We start from the raw sequence: 19,692 nt of genomic DNA, 5'->3' as shown, positions 1-19,692 counted from the left end.
AATAAGAAGTCACATCCGTCAACATGTTCTTATATTTACGTCTCCTTATTGAACATACACTTATTTTCATAGCGGCTCAATCTTTGCGGGACTGCCGAGCGTGGCGTTGTCCAGGGGGGAAGGGCGTAGCAGAAAGGTAAAACAGAGGACAGCCCTTTCCCTCCCCCCACAGAAAAAGTGGGTGGAGCCTAAAAGGTTATAAATGAGCACACCTGTGAGCAGGAAGAAAAGCAGCATGGAGATCAAAGAGGAGCGAGAGTGGCGAGAAGGGAAGGCAACACGTCTTAGTTGGGATTCAGCTTCCGTAGACCTTGAGTAAAGTTCTCCATAGTTATTGTACAAAAACAACGGGAGCAACTCAGAAACGGAACCGGCTGAACTATGACCTAATCCTGGATGCCCTGAGGAAGGAGGACGGATCCCAGTAGCAGGCCGTCAGGAACGAGGTGGAAATACAGACCGGACCCTGCCTGGATGCCACAGAGAATCTGCTTCCCTGCAGTGGACCGGTCAGAGAAGTTCCTCTAAACCAGGGGTCAGGAACCTTTTTGACTGGGAGTGCCATAAAAGCCAAATATTTCTCAATATATTTCATTGAGAGCCATATAGTATTTTTAACGTTTAATAAATTAAATATGTCTTGCTTTTAATGCGACTTCTGGTGCTGCATGATGGTACGGGGGGGGGTGCGTTTCTTTGCGCCGCCCCGATGTGCGACGGCATTGGAGCTCTGCGGCGCGCAAGCCGAGAAGTGTTAACGTGACACGTAGAGACAGAAAAGACATGCTGCTGTGTAGAGACGATCATTAACACACGGCTGTTTAGTTTAATAAAGTTTAATCAATGAACAAAGATATCTTTAAGAAAAGGGACCTTAAATTATTTCTGCTGTAATTTGGCGCGATAGAGAAAATTACAGGGGGGCGGGCGGAGAATTTTTTTTTTCCAACTCAAAATAGTTTGGGAGCCATATGCCGTCACCGGAAGAGCCAGATATGGCTCGAGAGCCATAGGTTCCCGACTCCTGCTCTAAACCCTCCCTTCCAGGCCCGACTCTCTGTTCCCACACACACATATACTGAACTGGACTTAAAAGGAACTAAGCCATTCATACCCCTCTGCCCCCCTCTGCCCCCCCCACCCCCACACACACACACACGTGTGCTATCTCCAGACTCTATTTGAGTCCCGCATTTGGTGAGAGGACAGTGTATGGAGGACATTCCAGTGCTTGTGTTGACTGGTCCTGATGTATTTTTAACCCGGAGAAGCATAACACTGAGTGAAACTGTGTTCACAATACAGACAAACTCCCTTATTGCTAAAGTAGTTTAACACAAATAACGGCTTAGAGGGATTCTACTCCACATGGTAGTCGTCTAAGTACTTGACAAATACTTCAGTGTCCAGTCTAAATGACTATCTAATCAAAAATAGATTACAAACTAATGGAATGAGCCCGGCCCAGGACAGGAGGGCTATACAGTGGGTGATTAAAGCCACCCAGAACGTTATTGGTACCATCTAATGAGCGTCGGCGACATGGGCCAAATGAGACTCTCCTCAGCCGTATCGGAGCAGCTTCTTACCTCAGGATGTGAGACCCTAACCGTAATCCTCCACATACAGTCCACTCTCGTTCGAGCTTGTGTCTTATTCTAGCGTCCACATTCACCGGTTAGAGCGGTCGCCCCATCGGCTCGGCTCCAATTCAAGTTCTCGCACATTGTTCAACGTGCCGTGCGGTGCAATGGATGGACATGAGCTTGTGCGTTTATATTGCCATAACAGCAACACTTCTACAGTTTCAGTGTCTATAGTCTATACCAGTGGTGCTCACACTTTTTTTTTTTATGTCATGCGATCTACCATACTACGCCGTGATTGACGTATTGAGCACCCCTGGTCTATACAGTATAGGACAGGGGTCTCTAATAGGTGTTACATCTGTATTTACAGCCTTTACGGCATTCGATCAGCGGGCCAATAACATGTAAGATATCTCACGTGACGCTACTCAGCCAATCAGACATGTGGATTCCAATAAGCTCCTGACTCATATTCACACACACGGGAAATAGACGGGTAGAGAGACCGAGTCGTGGGTGAATAATACCTGATTTATTATTTATAGTTATTTCCCCAAAAAGAGGAATGTGGTCAGCGAGACCAGAGACTTCCGCTAAGAATGGACAGACTTGCATCGGTTTAGTCTTTCTTTGGTAAGTATGAAACCAGTTTGTCTCACATGTTCAGAGACCGTGACGATTATTACCAGCGGTAACGTAAAGCAACACTAAAAGCACAACTCTAGAGCAAACTGTAACAGGTCTTGTTATATACCCCCCCCTGCTGCTTCTATAGCAAGGAGACAATTAACCAGATTCCCCACATTATGAGGCCAATTAGCCCTCTTCCCAGCACCTGTACCCTGAGCCCCTCCCCCACAGCCCTCCACAGCTGATCCTAACCAAACCCAGCCACCACACAAACGCACAAGACTCACATCTGAAAATAAATCTTTGAGCCCAATACGATCAGAATCCAAACAAATTGGATCACCATCCAACAACGATGTGAACCGAGAGCTGTATGGAGCTGAGATGAGGCTATACGACCCACGGATACAGTCCCTGCACACAATCTTATCTTCAGAAGATGAGAACAAATATTGTAATATTGCTTTCATGGGTGCCGTCACTTCACCCTGAATTAACTGAATTCAAAAGGACAGTTCAGTACTTTATTTTAAGATGCACATTTTTCTAACGTTTTTCCGGGATGTAATTTATTCAGAAATGCATCCTGTGTTTTACTTGCATTGAGATGTTGTCTTATAATATTTTGTATATATATTATAGGCAAAAGGAAATTTCTTTACTCAGAGAGGGTCAGAGAGGGGTCAAAAACAGTATCCAGGGGAGTATATATGAGGGAACAACCAGGGGAAGAGAATGAGGAATCAGGAAACACACGCTGACGTCCTTATTCCTACCACCCTGGTGCACTGAGGTGATGGGAATTGGAGGAAGGGGGTTGCCTTCTCCTCAGCAACAGAGACTATCTGCAGTCCAACTCCTGGTGGAAGGAGACGTTCATGGGTGGCTCGCCGTCTGGAGGTATCCAAGGAACCTCAAAAGGCCAAGACGCTGCCAGAAGCCACCGTTCTCTCCCCGTCTCAACACGTGTCCAACGGTTTATTTTTCTGGTTATTACTTCTAATCTAATTTGTAAAATAAAGTTAGTGGTCGGTCAAACAGATCTCGCCACTTCAACGTAAATTCTTCTTCCTCGTAGGAGGGCGGGACTTATTGTCCTTAACCCAATAGGGAGTCTGCATTACCCTAACCAACCAATGAGAACTACATTACATATTTAAAGTATACAGAATTAAATACTCCAATCAGTTTGGTTACATAACAGAAGATAACATAATAAATGAACATTTAAATAGTAGGGACTCAAATCATCTACCTGGTTATAGGAGGGTGACGTGAAACATCTCTTAGGAGGGGGGGGGGGAAACACCGGGACACGAAACTCAGAGGACGAAACATCACTGCAGTCAAAACTTGTCCAAATAGTCAAAATAACCGTAGCACGCTAACCGGCTCGCACCTCTTCCGTGTCTGGCAGTTAGCTAGTACCATATTTGCACGTGACGCAAGCCTTCAGATCGCCATCTTAACTTTCAGCCAATCACATGCTAGCATGCCAAAGAGTTGGCCACAGGGCGGACGCATCCGAAGGACGTAACATGACTTCACATGACAATGCAGACGAGCCGGCTCAGATAGAAGTAAACCTACGCTCTGGGTTCATTCCAAAAGGCACCTGAACCATCCTGTAACAGCCGATATAGCCGTAATTAAAGAGAAGATTAATAGCACCTTTAAAATATGACCTACAAACACGGGGGCCGATATCCATTCGGAGCGCGTTGCCGCGAGCCTCGTGATTAACTGGTTGCACGTGCGTGTGACCTTGCAGTGGCGTCATGTGAACTGGGGGGGGGGGGGGGCATGTTTCTCTGCGAGGGGTTAAAACAATGTGCTGATGCACAGATACCACGCCTCTCCCCAACAATGAGCAGATTCATTTATTACAACGTGAATATGGATGAGCCGTGGGATTCATTGAGAAGATGCATGAATGCATACGCACACGTGGAGACGGTGTCATGCTAATGTGTTAATACATATTTACCGTTTTATGTTCCCAAGAGAAAAACAACAGCATCGGTTGTTTGTTCAAACCCTCCGTCACCATGGTGATGGTGACGGAGACGACATGGAAGAAGGGTCCTTGAAGCACACAGAAAATTGGATGCTGGAAACGTCTAGAATTCTAGAACAGAGAAACATCTGATGAGAGAGACGCCTCGATAGGACAGAAAGCACCGGAACATCGACATAATGAACCCGTGAATGACGTCTGGTTTCAGCTCCCTAATAAGGAGACAGGGGCAGGAGAAGACATAAAGGAGGGGGGACATGACTTTTTGTTGTTGTCTTTCCAAGATAAAAGCTACTTTTTAAAATCATGTTTCAGCTTTTTTGTCATTATAAATAACCCCATGGAAGGTTTATTGTTTTTTGGGTTGACTGCCTGTTTTGCATATTTCTTTATTGGTTTTAAACGCATGCCTTTCGATATGGTGTTGTTTTAAGAATGTATAGAGGCTTTCATCCACTTCCTCTCTAACAGATACATCTGACTTTTATTTTGAGAAGGAAAAAGGAATCGCACTTCTTTTATGTTTCTTCTTACAGAAAAATGCACATTTATACTTTTAATAAAGTGTAATAGTGTTATTGACCCGTATGAGGCTAACGCTCTTATTGTGGTGATTGTTTACCAGTTTAATGTATTGTGACCCAGAGGAAGAAATTAAAGGAGTCATTTCCCCAGCAGTGAGTTTCATGTCACTTCATGGTTCTGTGACAATAAACTGACAAACTGGATTGCACAATTCAATGCACTCAGAGCCACCTAATACAAATATGCCTTTATTTGTATTCTCTGGTATGAACTTCCTGTTATCGTAGGTCTGCCTGCTCGGCTGTAACCACAGTAGGAAACGAATGGAGGAATGATAGAGTCACGACGACAGCACGGCAGGCTAATGGCGCCTTCATGTTTCATTTCATTCAAACACTTTGTATTTGACATTTAATATGATGGGGAACACATTTCTCCGAGACCACACATATGCAGCGAGAACGCTCCATCGGTCGCTCGTCAGAGACATTTCAGTAACATGGTAGTGAGCTCACTCATGGTTCTTTATGTAAGTACACTATAGCTGAGGACTGTAATGCATTGAAGAGATGCAGCACGATATGCATACAGATTAATGCGGTGCATGCATATTAAGGAGTGTCATGGAGAAACCAACACAACCTAGTAAAACTCTAAAAGGTTCAATTACAGGCGGCCTGACTAATAACCTCAAACACAGAACACACAGCTTTCTGAAATGATAATATCAGTTTGTTGTTGCACTTGGGGGTATCAGATCGAAACATTTGAGGTCAGTCCTGCAGTCCGTCTGCGTCCTCCTCCACAGGCTGGAAATACGGTTCTCCCCGGTACACACAACCAGCTCGACGCTCGTCGCAGCGTAAATCTGTCTAAGAGAGACCGAGTGCGCTTCATATTCAGACCCATGAATGAACTCAGCGCTGCCATTGTTCCCGGATCAAGGACTTGAAACCTAGAGAGTCACGTCGAGTGCATCATGAATATATTCATCACGGGGAGAATGATCTGATATATTTCCTGTACAGACATGCTCAGTACACACACACACACACACACACACAGCCAATGAGGCGTTGCTGATACAAAGACATGGCACACACAGCTCTGAATATTGCCAGTTGTGTTCATCCAGCTATTTGTTGGACTATATTTACTTCACAGTGCCAGGAACACACTTCTACTAAACAGTATACTACATTTTTTGATATTGGGCTATAGAAAAAAAACTGAATTAAAAATACATTACATTGTAAGATTTTTGGTTGATTTTCTACAGTCATTACATTGTGCAAAAATTTCAGTCATTCTGAAAGTTAATCAAAAGAGACGTTTATGACGGAATCATATATCTTTAAGTATGTATAAGTGGTCATTAATTCAAGATATAGAAGATAAATATACAACATATTGGAAACAGTTTCTGCTACTGTTAGGTTGTAAAAGTTTATAATTGATTATGCACATGTACAGAGGGAGTCTTATGCTTTAAATTAATACATATAGAACTTGGTAGAGCGCATACCTTCGCATATCACAAGATTGGGCATTGAATTATGAACATGTTGGCATTAGTTGCATGCCAATTGGATAACAATGTACCTTTGGTAAAAAGAAGATTTTGACCTTTTCATAACCTTGACCTTTGACCTGATCGATCCCAAAATCTAATCAAATGGTCCGCGGATAATAACCAATCATCCCACCAAATTTCATGCGATTCGGTTTAATACTTTTTGACTTATGCGAATAACACACACACACATACAAATAAATAAATACACGGCGATCAAAACATTACCTTCCGCATTTTCAATGCGAAGGTAAAGATATTATAAAAGGAAATATTAGACTATTATTACTGTTAATTTGCATGTTTTAATGGTGTGTTGTGTGAGTGTCGTACTTACCTTGCTGTACAACGACGATTACTCGGGTCTATCGATCCATCTACTTATCCATCCATCTACCCATTGATCAATCTATATATCTACCTTTCCATCATACTATCCATCCATCTACTTACCCATTCATCCATCTACCCATTGATCAATCTATATATCTACATATCCATCTATCTATCCATCCACTTACCCATTCATCCATCTACCTATCCATCTAAAGACCCATCTACCTATCCTTCCATCTACCCATCCATCAACCTATCCATATATATATAATCTGTTAGAAAGAAAGTACATTTCTCAATATTTTCTGCACCCGTTCCACAAAAAGATCCAGTGACTGCTCAGAAATGGGGGGCAGCTGCTCACACACTTCCCAGCACATGTCAGGCGTCTGATGGCCGCGAGCCAGCAGAAACCAATGCAGCACCTGTTCTGGCCATCAGTACACACTGCTGTAATCAACCGGCAATGGCCAAATAACAACAGTCATGCCGGAGCACACTAATGGGCTCATGGTAAGGTGGCAATCATGGGCAGCATCGTCAGTATCAGACACAATTCTTATCCGACATCTGAACCCGACTGCAGCATCATTTCACCTTGAGGCATGCGGAGGAGGCGAAGAGAGCTCTGGTCACTATGAGCGGCAGTCAGAAAGACACACGGGGGGGGGCAAGTGCATCTGAAGTCACAGTAGTCCTTTGTTTTCAAGGAGCCTGAATTGACATGGTAAAAATGTTCATAGCAGAAATAATTATGTATGTATGTAGGTGGCCAGAGGTGCTTTTACTGCATTATAGCTCCCCTGCTGGCTCTCATACGGTGGTTACAGCTGATAGCGCGTAGCACCCGCCGAATAAATATGGGCTGCCACCATCAACATGTTGGGAGGCAAACTTAAGGTCCCAATCTCGGATGTTTCACCATTACCTCGTGTCAACAGAATGACAACCAGCAAGTCCCGCCCCTTCTGTTCACCAAACATGATCAGAATCTCATAACTCCTTAACCAAAAGTGAAAGACATTGCCGTTGTGCTGGGAGAGTGACAGCAGGCAATGCGCCCTTTGTCTCCTCATCTGTGCATTCCCCATCTCCGTTTTATTGTGACGGCATTAAAAGCATGATTAATGTTTGATATAAAGACCTGGAGCAGGCCGTGGACTGAAGGACATTGTCCTGCAGAGAGGGTTTAAAAGACGAAGGAGGTTCAGCTTTGCAGTTTGTCAGAACTCTAACTAACAATGGTTTGTATTATTCTATAATCACAATAGATGAAAAGTCACAGGATCACCAAAGTTATCACAATTCACCCAAAAGGGATTATGGATGTCTGAACCACATTCTGTGATAATCCATCTTTTTTTTTTAAAACACACAACAAAAGTATTTAGTTAGGCTTAACCCTCCTGTTACCTTAGGGTCAATTTGACCCCATTCAATGTTTAACCCTCCTGTTACCTTTATATTTACTGACATATTTTACCCTTGGGTCAATTTGACCCCAGCAATTAATAACTCCAGAAAATTAGAATTAATATTGTTTTCCAAGTTTAAGTGTGAGGTACTTTATGTTTGTTGACGACCTAAATAGCCCTTTAAATATATAAAAAAGTTGATATTTCTTATATGTTTGACACAGTGAAAAACAGCCTGGGGTCAAATTAGATGCGTCTGTGTTCAAATAAGTATGCGTGTTACGTAACTGGGGTAAGTAAAGCGACCATTGACGAGGTTTCACACTTGACACAAACAACGGCCAATGGGTTAAAGTCCTGTTTATTTGACTCCATCCATCCTCAACCATTTATTCAAAAAGAAAAGTGTCCTCACAGGAAACTCGGTTAAGTTTAGACGACCTGAATATTTGGTTAGGTTTAGGAATCGATCATTTGGGTTGAAACAGTGGTTCTCAAACCGTTTCTGTCACGCCACACTTCAGAGGAAGGAAGATGTTCACGCCCCAACAAAATTGTAACAAAATGGTTCTTGCTGAATTATCATTGAAAGAACAATGTTTTGTGACTCCTCCATCTGGGCTTTACCAAATAATAGAATAACTTTGAAATCACTTTCAATCAAACCAGATTCATACATCAGACAAAAAACTAATTCAAGTTTTTCATCACTGTATTAAAATACAAATACAGTTCTATCTGTGCAAAAAATACCTAACATTTGGCAAAACAATAGCTTATTGTGGCTGAAATTAACCTGTTTTACACTGAAGATCTTTTCAAGATAATAACAATAAAATGCAATCTGAGAAAAACTAAACAAAACAAGTTCAAATATTTGGCAATAAAGAGTTTGACTGAATTTTACACTGCATATCTTTAAAAAACAAAACAATAACGTGCAACATTCAAAAAACAAAACAAGTGTAGATATGTGTGAGTCATCACGTGTTATCATTATTATACGCTGCAATGAGTTTTCCACTACACCTCTTTTTAAAACGGGGTTACAGGCTTGATACGGCCACTCTCAAATCATGTTCAATGTTGAGCTTTTATTTTGAAGGGCAACAGTAGGAAAGCCAAACTCACAGATTCAAGACCTGGCAATTCGCCAGGAATCTTGTCCGTCGAGCACGCGCAGCGTAGCCTGTTAATGCCGTCACGTACACATTTACACTAAAGTACAGGCATGTCGCTCTTTATTGATGAATGACTTAGTTTTATCTCTGTGTACTTTGTAATATGTGAAGATCTCAATTAAGGTCTTGGAATAAAAAAAAAAATGCATTTCCCCTCGGGCCTGTAATGCCTTGTCGCCCCACTAGAGGGGGTTAAAATAACCAGTCAATGAAGTATCAACATTACTGTTAAAGAGCATTGAGGAGTGAGTGAGCTAACGGTGGTTTGACGGAGCGTTATGGCCCGTATTCAACCGCCACTGTACTGTAGCTTCATCTCCACAAACTGCCCTCCTGGTGTGTTTAACCCACGTAATGTGAAGACGTTAGATTAGATCTGTGGAGCCGGCATGTGTGCTCTAGCCTAATATTCTTCCTCGTGATGACGCTGTCCTCAGCTCACTCTCACCTCCAGCTTGATGGCACCATTTCATGGCAATTTAACCGCCGCTCTCGTGGTCCCGGTGAGTCATTAGAGACCATTTCTGTGGAGTCGCAATCGAGTGGATCCTCCGGGGAGCACATTACCCTTCAAACAAAGCAAAGTGGAGAGAAAACCACAAACCGTACGTCCTGCTCCGGCTGGTGGAGTCCACATTGTGACCTCGTCCTTTATTTATGAGTGTTAGGATGGGCCTGGGCACTTGCCACGGGTTTATTTCCCCGAGGATGGAGGGAGGTGTATGAACGTAGGGTTGTCTTTGTAGACCCCTGAACATACGAAGCCAACGGGTCAGCACATGTTGCATGATAGATGAGGAGCAGAGGGACTACAGTGTATTCCCTCAGTGAACACTAAAGTTCTACTGGTATTTATGTGGTTCAGTTTAGCATTTTTTGAGGAAAAGCTGCTAGCGGAAGGAACAATGGCGCTGGCTTCCTTGCTACTTCTCATAGTACGCTTTTGGAAAAACCATAACCGTAAAATTAGCTTCAGAAATCTCAGCCATGCATGCAGTGGCTTTGATGTTGGGCTCTGTCGACTATCTGCTGAGCAACGAAAGTGCTGCAGTGGCTGTAAAGTACAAGTTCATATCCAAACGCGCATCAATATAGTGTATTATGAAGAGCATTTGAATCAACTAGCAAGTTAATAAAATAAATTGCTGTGAATGTAATTATCCTTCTAGGCCACCACTCATGCCGTTAATGAATGTTTACCGTTATCTCACTGCAACAGCTCCATTGCCGTCACCCGTGGGTTTCCCCCAAAAGCACCAAGAATCAGCCATGAACAAAGAGGTTCCATTCGATAACATATTTGATTGTGTTCCACACAACACCGAGTAGACCGCAAGACTGCGCCTCTGCTCACTCTCCTCTCCACTCTCAACTGAGTGCTTTTATCAGGCCGGCGTCGGCTGCTGAGTCAGCTGACTGATTAACAACCAGCCAGCAGCCGAGGCCAAATTGGAGACAGCTGCCACCTTCACATGCCTTCAATTTAGTGCTTTGACCTAAAAAGAAAACACCATGTTTCGAAAACGTTCCCACTTAAGTTAAAATCATGCTTCAACCCTATAAAAAGAAAGAACGAGCTACCAATTCAGTCACCAGCAGGGTTCTTCATTACTGGAGCTCCTCAACTGTCTTCTGATGGTGAACCGCCGCCACGTCTCAGGAACTCTAATGATGCGTTCACACCCAAAGTGTAGCGCGGATATTCTCAACGCTTTACTGCCGTGAGTTTACTCGCTTCACTACTCGTGGCTTTTCGCTTCATCCGCCTAATTCCTGCCTTAGAGGGGGCGGGGCTTATCTTTGTGGCTCCGTGGAAACGGTTATCATGTCCTTCATCCAACATAAAGAACTACCCACTAGTTCTACTTTGTACTTGTTGGGGACATCCAACAAACGTCCGAACATCTAACGCGTGTTTGGGTTTATAACATTACTATATATATATTTATACATGACATCACCCGTAGGCTCATTTATTCGACTTGCGGTGGTTCTGTCCCCACTGTCCAGGGAAATGAAGACCAATGGCGTCCCGGTTTTAAACCAGCAGGAGGCAGCGTGCTGTTATGGAAAGAGGATTTTTAACATTTCCATAATTTCCAGATGAGCATTTTAAATTGTTTAGTGAAATCTTCTCTTTCGATCTGTATTGTTCTGCTGTGGCGGTTTAGTTCTCTTTTAATGGATGAATCCAACTGAAACTTTCAAGTGAAGAGGACAAATAAAGGACTTTGACAAGTAAATGGTGCATGTTCCCTCAGTCCCCGAGTGGGAATTACGCCCTTGATGAGAATACAGTAACAAGTCATTAGTTGATGCCAGTGGAGGACATTTTTCGACATAGCTGAATATTTTAAATTAAACTGCTACTTGTGTGCCAACTGCCTATTTGTGGAGTGTGTCCCCGCTATGTAGAGACATCCATCCCCTGCTCTGCAGAGTCCATTGCCAAGCCTCCGAGTCCCTCCAAGCTGTGCCCAGTGTGACCTCTGACCTCCAAGCTGAAGGGAGAACACTCTGGCACCATGTAGAAAGATAGTTTCTGGGACAGCTTCAAATTATTTCATTTGCCAAATGTTTGTGACACACAGGGGTCTAATCAGAAAAAAAGCTCCTGATTGCATTTCATTGGTTGTGCTATAAATGTGCAAATCTTTGTTTATCTGAAGTGATAAATCCTATTTTAGAACCACAATCAGACTCAATCTGACTGCAGACGCAATCAGGACGTTGTTTTGGAAATATCATAGTTTATGTATCACTATGTTCATTTACATTTAATCAAATGTAAACGCCATCAAATCTGAAATTATTACCAATTACATTTGACAATACAGATAATTAAAAATGTATTGTTGTCACCAAAAAAATGGAATAGTGAAGAATGACCAAGCATTGGGGTGTGAAAGTTATGAAAACCTTTAAGCTTTTCTGATTCCATGTGTGCCAAACATATACAGGACTGTCTCAGAAAATTTGAATATTGTGATAAAGTTCTTTATTTTCTGTAATGCAATTAAAAAAACAAAAATGTCATGCATTCTGGATTCATTACAAATCAACTGAAATATTGCAAGCCTTTTATTCTTTTAATATTATTGCTTAAAAAATTTAAAAAAAGATTTATAACAGCTGAGTGTTTGTCAGGCTCAGAAAACCCTGCAGGTGTTTCGAGTTAATTAGACAATTCAAGTGATTTGTTTAATACCCTACTAGTATACTTTTTCATGATATTCTAATATTTAGAGATAGGATATTTGAGTTTTTCTAAGCTGTAAACCAATAAATCAGAATAAAGCAATATTTCAGTTGATTTGTAATGAATCCAGAATGCATATTGCATTACAGAAAATAAAGAACTTCATCACAATATTCTAATTTTCTGAGACAGTCCTGTATATGAATTACAAGTATTCACTTGTGGAATAATTAAAATCAATTCAAATGAAGGTAATTATTAGCAGAGACTGATACTCCCCCATATAATATGAAATATGACCACAATAACACTACCCCGAACCCTTTAACTATTATGTTGTCATTTTCGTCTCATGTTACTTCTTTCAACTAATTCTATATTTAAATATATGAAATATATTTCACTTCTATGTTACTCATAATATTCAATATCTCCAAATACAGTATTTTAAAACTTTTGAGGAAAAAAAAAAAGAATTATCATTTTTAAATTACTGAAACTATATTTTTTCATTTAAAAAAAGCATGCGCGGCTGTCGCTCAGCGGGGGATGGGTCGATTTCAGAAAACAACACACTTTTGGAAACGTCAGAACCAGTAGAATTGAGAGCTACCAACCAAAACTGGGAGCCAACCGAATCCTGTAAGGTGTCACCATTTATTACATTACATTACATTACATGTCATTTATGAAATGTAAAATCCAATAGGTTAATAATACCTTCCTTACACATGTCACATGTTACCTCTGCATGACCAGAGGAATTAAATGAGGCACAGGGTATAGGTACAAAATATATATCAGTCTGAATTTACCAAGAGAAATGTGTTTTAATGGTCCTAATCAACAGAGGTTAGAAGAATTTGCTGATTCTAAAAGGATAAAGCGATTTTTGTTTGTGTTCTTTGGCTCATATCTGGCTGATGCTTTGGTGTTGAGGGATTTGGAGGAATTGTGTGTAATCAGTGTTGAATGGTCGTGCTTTTTGCTATCAGGCTTTTTCTGATAGCACTCAGCTAAGGGTCGCTGGCTCCGGAAACATGTTGAGTGGGCCGAATTATGATAATCATTTATTTATGATTATTTGATATTTTGGTTGTAGTTATTTTAAAATGGCTAACTGATTATTGGAGCCCAGGCTCTGTTTAATTTGATGTGCAAAATTATTATATTTGCTCCTTTCTTATAGCAATAAAGACCCCAGACCCCCTAGGAGGTCTACGGTCTACAACCTTTTTGAAGAAAAGGGCCCAAAACCTTTTTGAAGATTTTAAAAATTGCATGTTAAAGTTGCAGTGACCTCAATATCATCCAAAACAACCCACACCTAAAAAATAGGTCAATAAAATGTTGATATTTCAGCCTGGGGTCAAATTGACCCCAAAGAACATCGATGTGCACAAGTGTGTTCAGGACATTGAAAACATGTAATCATGTTCATTTCATGTTTACACAGTTGTCCTCTTTAAATAAGGAAAAGTCGTGAAATATGAAGCAAAAAACACGATGTCAATCATATATTTTGAGACTTTAAATAACGAATGGGGTCAAATTGACCCCAAAGGTAACAGGAGGGTTAAGAGTGTGTGTTCCCCCTGTGGCATAGTTGGTATGTTGATGGAGGTTAGGGATGATCTTCTTAAGGTTAGCCTGATAGGAGTTGCCTGCAACAGTGAGTGCAGGATGGTAATTACCAGTCTGAGCTCTGTTCTGCCTGTTGGGGGGTTTGGCTCTCCATGTTCTGGGCAAAGGACATTACCGTTTCTGATATTCTTGGAAACTGAAGCTGGCAGGGAGGTCGTGCATTGTGTTATCCAAAGCCAGGACATCGACGAGGATGCTCGGCTGAAAAGATGCATGTAGCCGGGATCACGGACTGTGTTTAGTACCTCCACATTGGTGTTTCCTCCCATGTTCAGACGGCTGTAGAGTCCCCACCTTCTACAGGAGACATACTTATACTGGAAACAATGTGTGTATATACGCACATTGTTTCCAGTACAGAAGTAAATAATTCAATTCAGTTTATTTGTATAGCCCATTTTCACAAATTACAAATTCCCCTCAGAGTGCTTTACAATCTGTACACATAGACATCCCTGACCTTTGACCTTTGACCTCACATCGGATCAGGAACAACTCCCAAACAACCCTTCAGGGGAAAAAAGGGTCAGAACCCTTCAGGAGAGAACAGAGGAGGATCCCTCTCCAGGATGGACAGAACAATAGATGTCATGTGACCAGAAGGACAGATTTAGAGTTTAAATACATTCAATGAATATGACAGAGTGCATGAATAGTTGGTAGTCGGCATATTCCACGATGGAGACCTCCACGATCCATCAGGCAGATGGCGGTAGAGAGGAGGAGTGGGCGGAGTCTCAGCAATGGGCGGAGTCTCAGCAGCGCCATGGCATAGTTGGTAGTAGGCATATTCCACGATAATGCAACTTGCATTCAGGTAAATGCATTGGATACTGTCACGTTGGTGCCAAATGATTCCCCAAATGCAGTCATGTGGGACAGACATGCAATTATGGTATCCTCCTTGGTACTGAGGGGGAATCGAGTCTCCCAACTCAACATGTCCGCTGTGGCCGAGCACAGGACCATTCTGTTTGAAAAGACTGACACGTGGAAGATAAGAAAACTAACACATTATGGCTGTAGAGTGATATTCAACTTGATGATTACACTAAATCATTCTTTTTTGTGCTTGTTGATTGCAAGGATGGAGTACATTTTCTATTAAAACTGAATGCATTATGTCCAGAACTAAATTAGAACAGATATATTTATTTTAGTATTAGTTGTTAAAACTAAACTAATCTTTGTTTTAACTGTGAATGCTATCTGCCCTTTATTCTTATAACAGATTGTAGTTTCCTTTCCTTAACCACACCTGTATTTGCCATGAAGACCATTTTTCCTATATCTCTATCCTTAACCGTACTGTTAATGCTATGGGAAAACAATATTTTAAAAAACAAACATTTCCATTTACTATAATGTGTTTCCACCCAGACTGGGAAGAACCAAAGCCCGGTCTAATAAAGATTATACACATTCAGAGTTCTATCACTGTCATTGAGGCTGTTTGGAGATAGTACATTTCTCATTCAAATGTACAATTAGCGCGGTTGAGGCTAATCATATTTATTAATGTCCTTATGTCCTGTGCCTTACATTTTTTTAAACGGCTCCATGTAAAGCTGAATACAAACAATTATTTATTCATTATATCTGAATTCTTCATACTGTAAATGCTTCTTTTTTTAAAGCAGCATTATAGTGTGTGTCCCTGAGTCAGTTCTGTGTGGGCGTGGTCTTCTGAAGGAAACCCTAAAGGACTTCCTGTAGCACAACATTAATCTGTTATTAACTTGAAATTGTGTGAGTTATTACAGAGTCATAGCCACGTGCTCTCTGAGTGAGACTTAGTGCTGTGTGAGATCTGAGCTGTGAAATGGAAAGGTGATCACTGAATGCACGTACACATGTGTAATGTGCTCGGAACACAACATCTGAATATGTGCAGCTAAATTGTTTCATTTTTTTCTCCAATTTGCTGACGTGTCTCCTGACGTATTTGCCTCAAAACTGTAATCCATGCTTCTCAGAGTCATACATAGTCAAATGTGAACATGCAGACATTAAACACAGACAACTAAATGAGCAGAACCCACTCTATCCAGCAACAACGACATCATGTACTGTGCACTAGCGTGGTTCATAATTCATGTTATGTTGGAATGTGGTGTTTTTCTAATTAGATATTTTGGTGCCTTCAAAGCAGAAGATTCAATACTTTATGGGAATTTAATCAATTTCATATATTTCCACACCGGACTGCACTTTTCATCTCTCTATGGGTCATCGGTGAATCCCATTGGTCGTTAGAATATGGATATTTTATATGGACACAATGATCTGCCTTTTTCACAGGGGGAACATTGTTATTTGATGTGGCAATGAATCACATAGTAATGCCTCAACCGGAACACATTTTTAAAATATGATGGCAAAATTCGAATGAAAATCCAAACAAAGGCCGAAAATCAATATTCGGCCACTTTGCTCAGGAAATACAATTTTTTTTCTTTCCAGTCAGAACATTTGACACATCATTGGCAGATTAATACCTGAGAATTGCTTACTCATTGGTAAAATGTCATCACTTACCCACAAACAGCCTTATATGGTCATACGAAGCTGCCTTTTTAAAGGCTGTTATGAATATTATCAAAAAAGAAGATACAGATGGTATCAATATTAATATTTGAGTCAAACCGGATTCATTGTGCAGGGTTCAATAAAGATTGACTGACACAATAGTTACTTTTAAAACCCTTGTGTGACTTTAGATTGGACAAGTGCGTGTACATTGTCAAATAATATGCATTACATAAAGGTGAGACTTGAGAAGTCAATATGGTTTACTAGATGCTCATGTATTGATTATGCCATGACATCTCTCTGGAAGGGTTTCATTTATCTCACCCACGTTTGCAAGCGTTGAATGAAAACATTTATCAGAGGGCAAAAGGGGAAAAGTGATCTTTTCCATGACCTCTTTCCACTCAGGAAGCAACCAGCGCCTTGTGAGTCTTTCTTTAAAGGCTGTATTTAAAATGCCAAACAGGTATTTATCTGGACAACCTTTCTTAAAAATCTAATGTTCCTCAGAATAGTGTCGTAAATTGCAGTGGCACGGCAATATTAATGATGCCTTTTAATGTTTTATGAAACTCTGCCCAGAAAGGTTTTTATCACTGGACTCCCAGAAGATACGCCAGTGATTATTTCCTGAGCGTCTCCAACATTCAGCATCCCCGTCAGCAAAGTGTGTCATGAAGAAACAGACAACACACTTCCACGCATAGTTCCCCCTCATGTCGGGGAGCACCAGGGGGCTCAGTGCCTTGCTCATGGACACTTCGACTTGCAAATAATGGGGAGAGCGGGGATCGAACCGACGACCTTGGGGTTGCACGACGACCCCCTGACCCCACTGAGCTACAGCCGCCCTTCCCTTATTTTAATAATGTTGATCAGCACTGAGAAATATTCCCACCATTGGTTCATCAAGGCCAGGTGTATTTCTAGTGTTGCGTAACTGGAGGCATCAGGACTCATCTGAGTGTATTTTCCCCTCAAATGTTGAAAGTCCTTCAGTTGTTCTCCTTTTCTCTCACGGAATAGAATGTTGGACTATATTATACATATTATAATATAAATAATAGAATGTTGTACTATATTATAATATGAATAATAGAATGTTGTACTATAATATACATATAATATAAATAATAGAATATTGTCCTATATTATACATATTATAATATAAATAATAGAATGTTGTACTATAATATACATCTTAGAATATAAATAATAGAATGTTGTACTATATTATATTAGAATATAAATAATAGAATGTTGTACTATATTATACATATTATAATATAAATAATAGAATCTTGTACTATATTATATTATAATATAAATAATAGAATGTTGTACTATATTATACATATTATAATATAAATAATAGAATGTTGTACTATATTATACATATTATAATATAAATAATAGAATGTTGTCCCTTTTGGGATCTAGGTTATATTCTCCTCTTATCATGCTCCATATTTTTAGTTTGATTTTGATCCATGAGTTTTGTAAATTGTCTATAAGTATTTACATTTCTGGTGGGCCAGTAGTATGTGAATTGGGATCATTTTCATAATAAGAGTTGCGTATCCGTCCACCTGGAACAGGACGTCGGGTACACATGGTACTCGTGTTTAAGGGTTTCACCTGGGCAGCATAGAAGTCATCTTCTAAATTGGGTAGAGCCATTCCTCCTTCCTCTTTAGATGGTTGTATAGATTTACTTTTATTTTTTCATCCCTTGCCAAATAAGTCTTGAAATTATTTTATCCCATTGAGAGAATTGTTTTGCGCTTGAAATAAGAACAAGCATCGTGGGAGAATATTCATTATGACACACTCAATTCTACAGCTTAGTTCGAGAAGAAAGAATAGAGTTGACAGATGTTGATGGGTGTGTTCCTGCTGTTTCATAGAGTTCTGGTCCCAGTGGAGGTGAAGTTTCTCTCTAATGTTTTTGGAAGATTTAGTTCATACCCTGCATATTTACCAAATATTCTTAGTAGGTTCGTAAATGCAGACAAGGAGTCAGAGGGGTTACTTAAATAAATCATCGGCATAGAGGGCGACCTTGTGATCGGATCCCTTGATACTAATGCCTTCTTCTGGGGTTCTGTCTGTCTTGCCCATTGCACAAGAGGCTATAAAGGGCAACAAGCAGTGGAGCAATTGGGCATCCCCGTCTTGTTCTCTAGTGCAAATGGTCAAGCATGTGTTTGTATCCAGGCCGACGGTTTAGCATGTAGTGTGCCATGTAGGGCCTTTCCGCCCACTCCTCCTCTCTCCCTCCATCTGCCTGATGGATGGTGGAGGTTTGGATCGTGGAATATGCCGACTACCAACTATTCATACACTCTGTCATATTCATTGTGTTGTTACTGTGTTTTAATTTGTGTGTAATGATTCCTTCTGGTCACATGACATCTATTGTTCATCTGGTCACATGACATCTATTGTTCACCTGGTCACATGACATCTATTGTTCATCTGGTCACATGACATCTATTGTTCATCTGGTCACATGACATCTATTGTTCACCTGGTCACATGACATCTATTGTTCATCTGGTCACATGACATCTATTGTTCACCTGGTCACATGACATCTATTGTTCATCTGGTCACATGACATCTATTGTTCACCTGGTCACATGACATCTATTGTTCATCTGGTCACATGACATCTATTGTTCACCTGGTCACATGACATCTATTGTTCATCTGGTCACATGACATCTATTGTTCACCTGGTCACATGACATCTATTGTTCATCTGGTCACATGACATCTATTGTTCACCTGGTCACATGACATCTATTGTTCATCTGGTCACATGACATCTATTGTTCATCTGGTCACATGACATCTATTGTCCATCTGGTCACATGACATCTATTGTTCATCTGGTCACATGACATCTATTGTTCATCTGGTCACATGACATCTATTGTTCATCTGGTCACATGACATCTATTGTTCACCTGGTCACATGACATCTATTGTTCATCTGGTCACATGACATCTATTGTTCATCTGGTCACATGACATCTATTGTTCATC

Source organism: Pseudoliparis swirei, chromosome 14 (genome assembly GCF_029220125.1).
Source record: "Pseudoliparis swirei isolate HS2019 ecotype Mariana Trench chromosome 14, NWPU_hadal_v1, whole genome shotgun sequence".
Taxonomy (NCBI): Eukaryota; Metazoa; Chordata; class Actinopteri; order Perciformes; family Liparidae; genus Pseudoliparis; species Pseudoliparis swirei.
The sequence above is the reverse complement of the archived record's forward strand: the minus strand, read 5'-3'. Positions refer to the sequence as shown.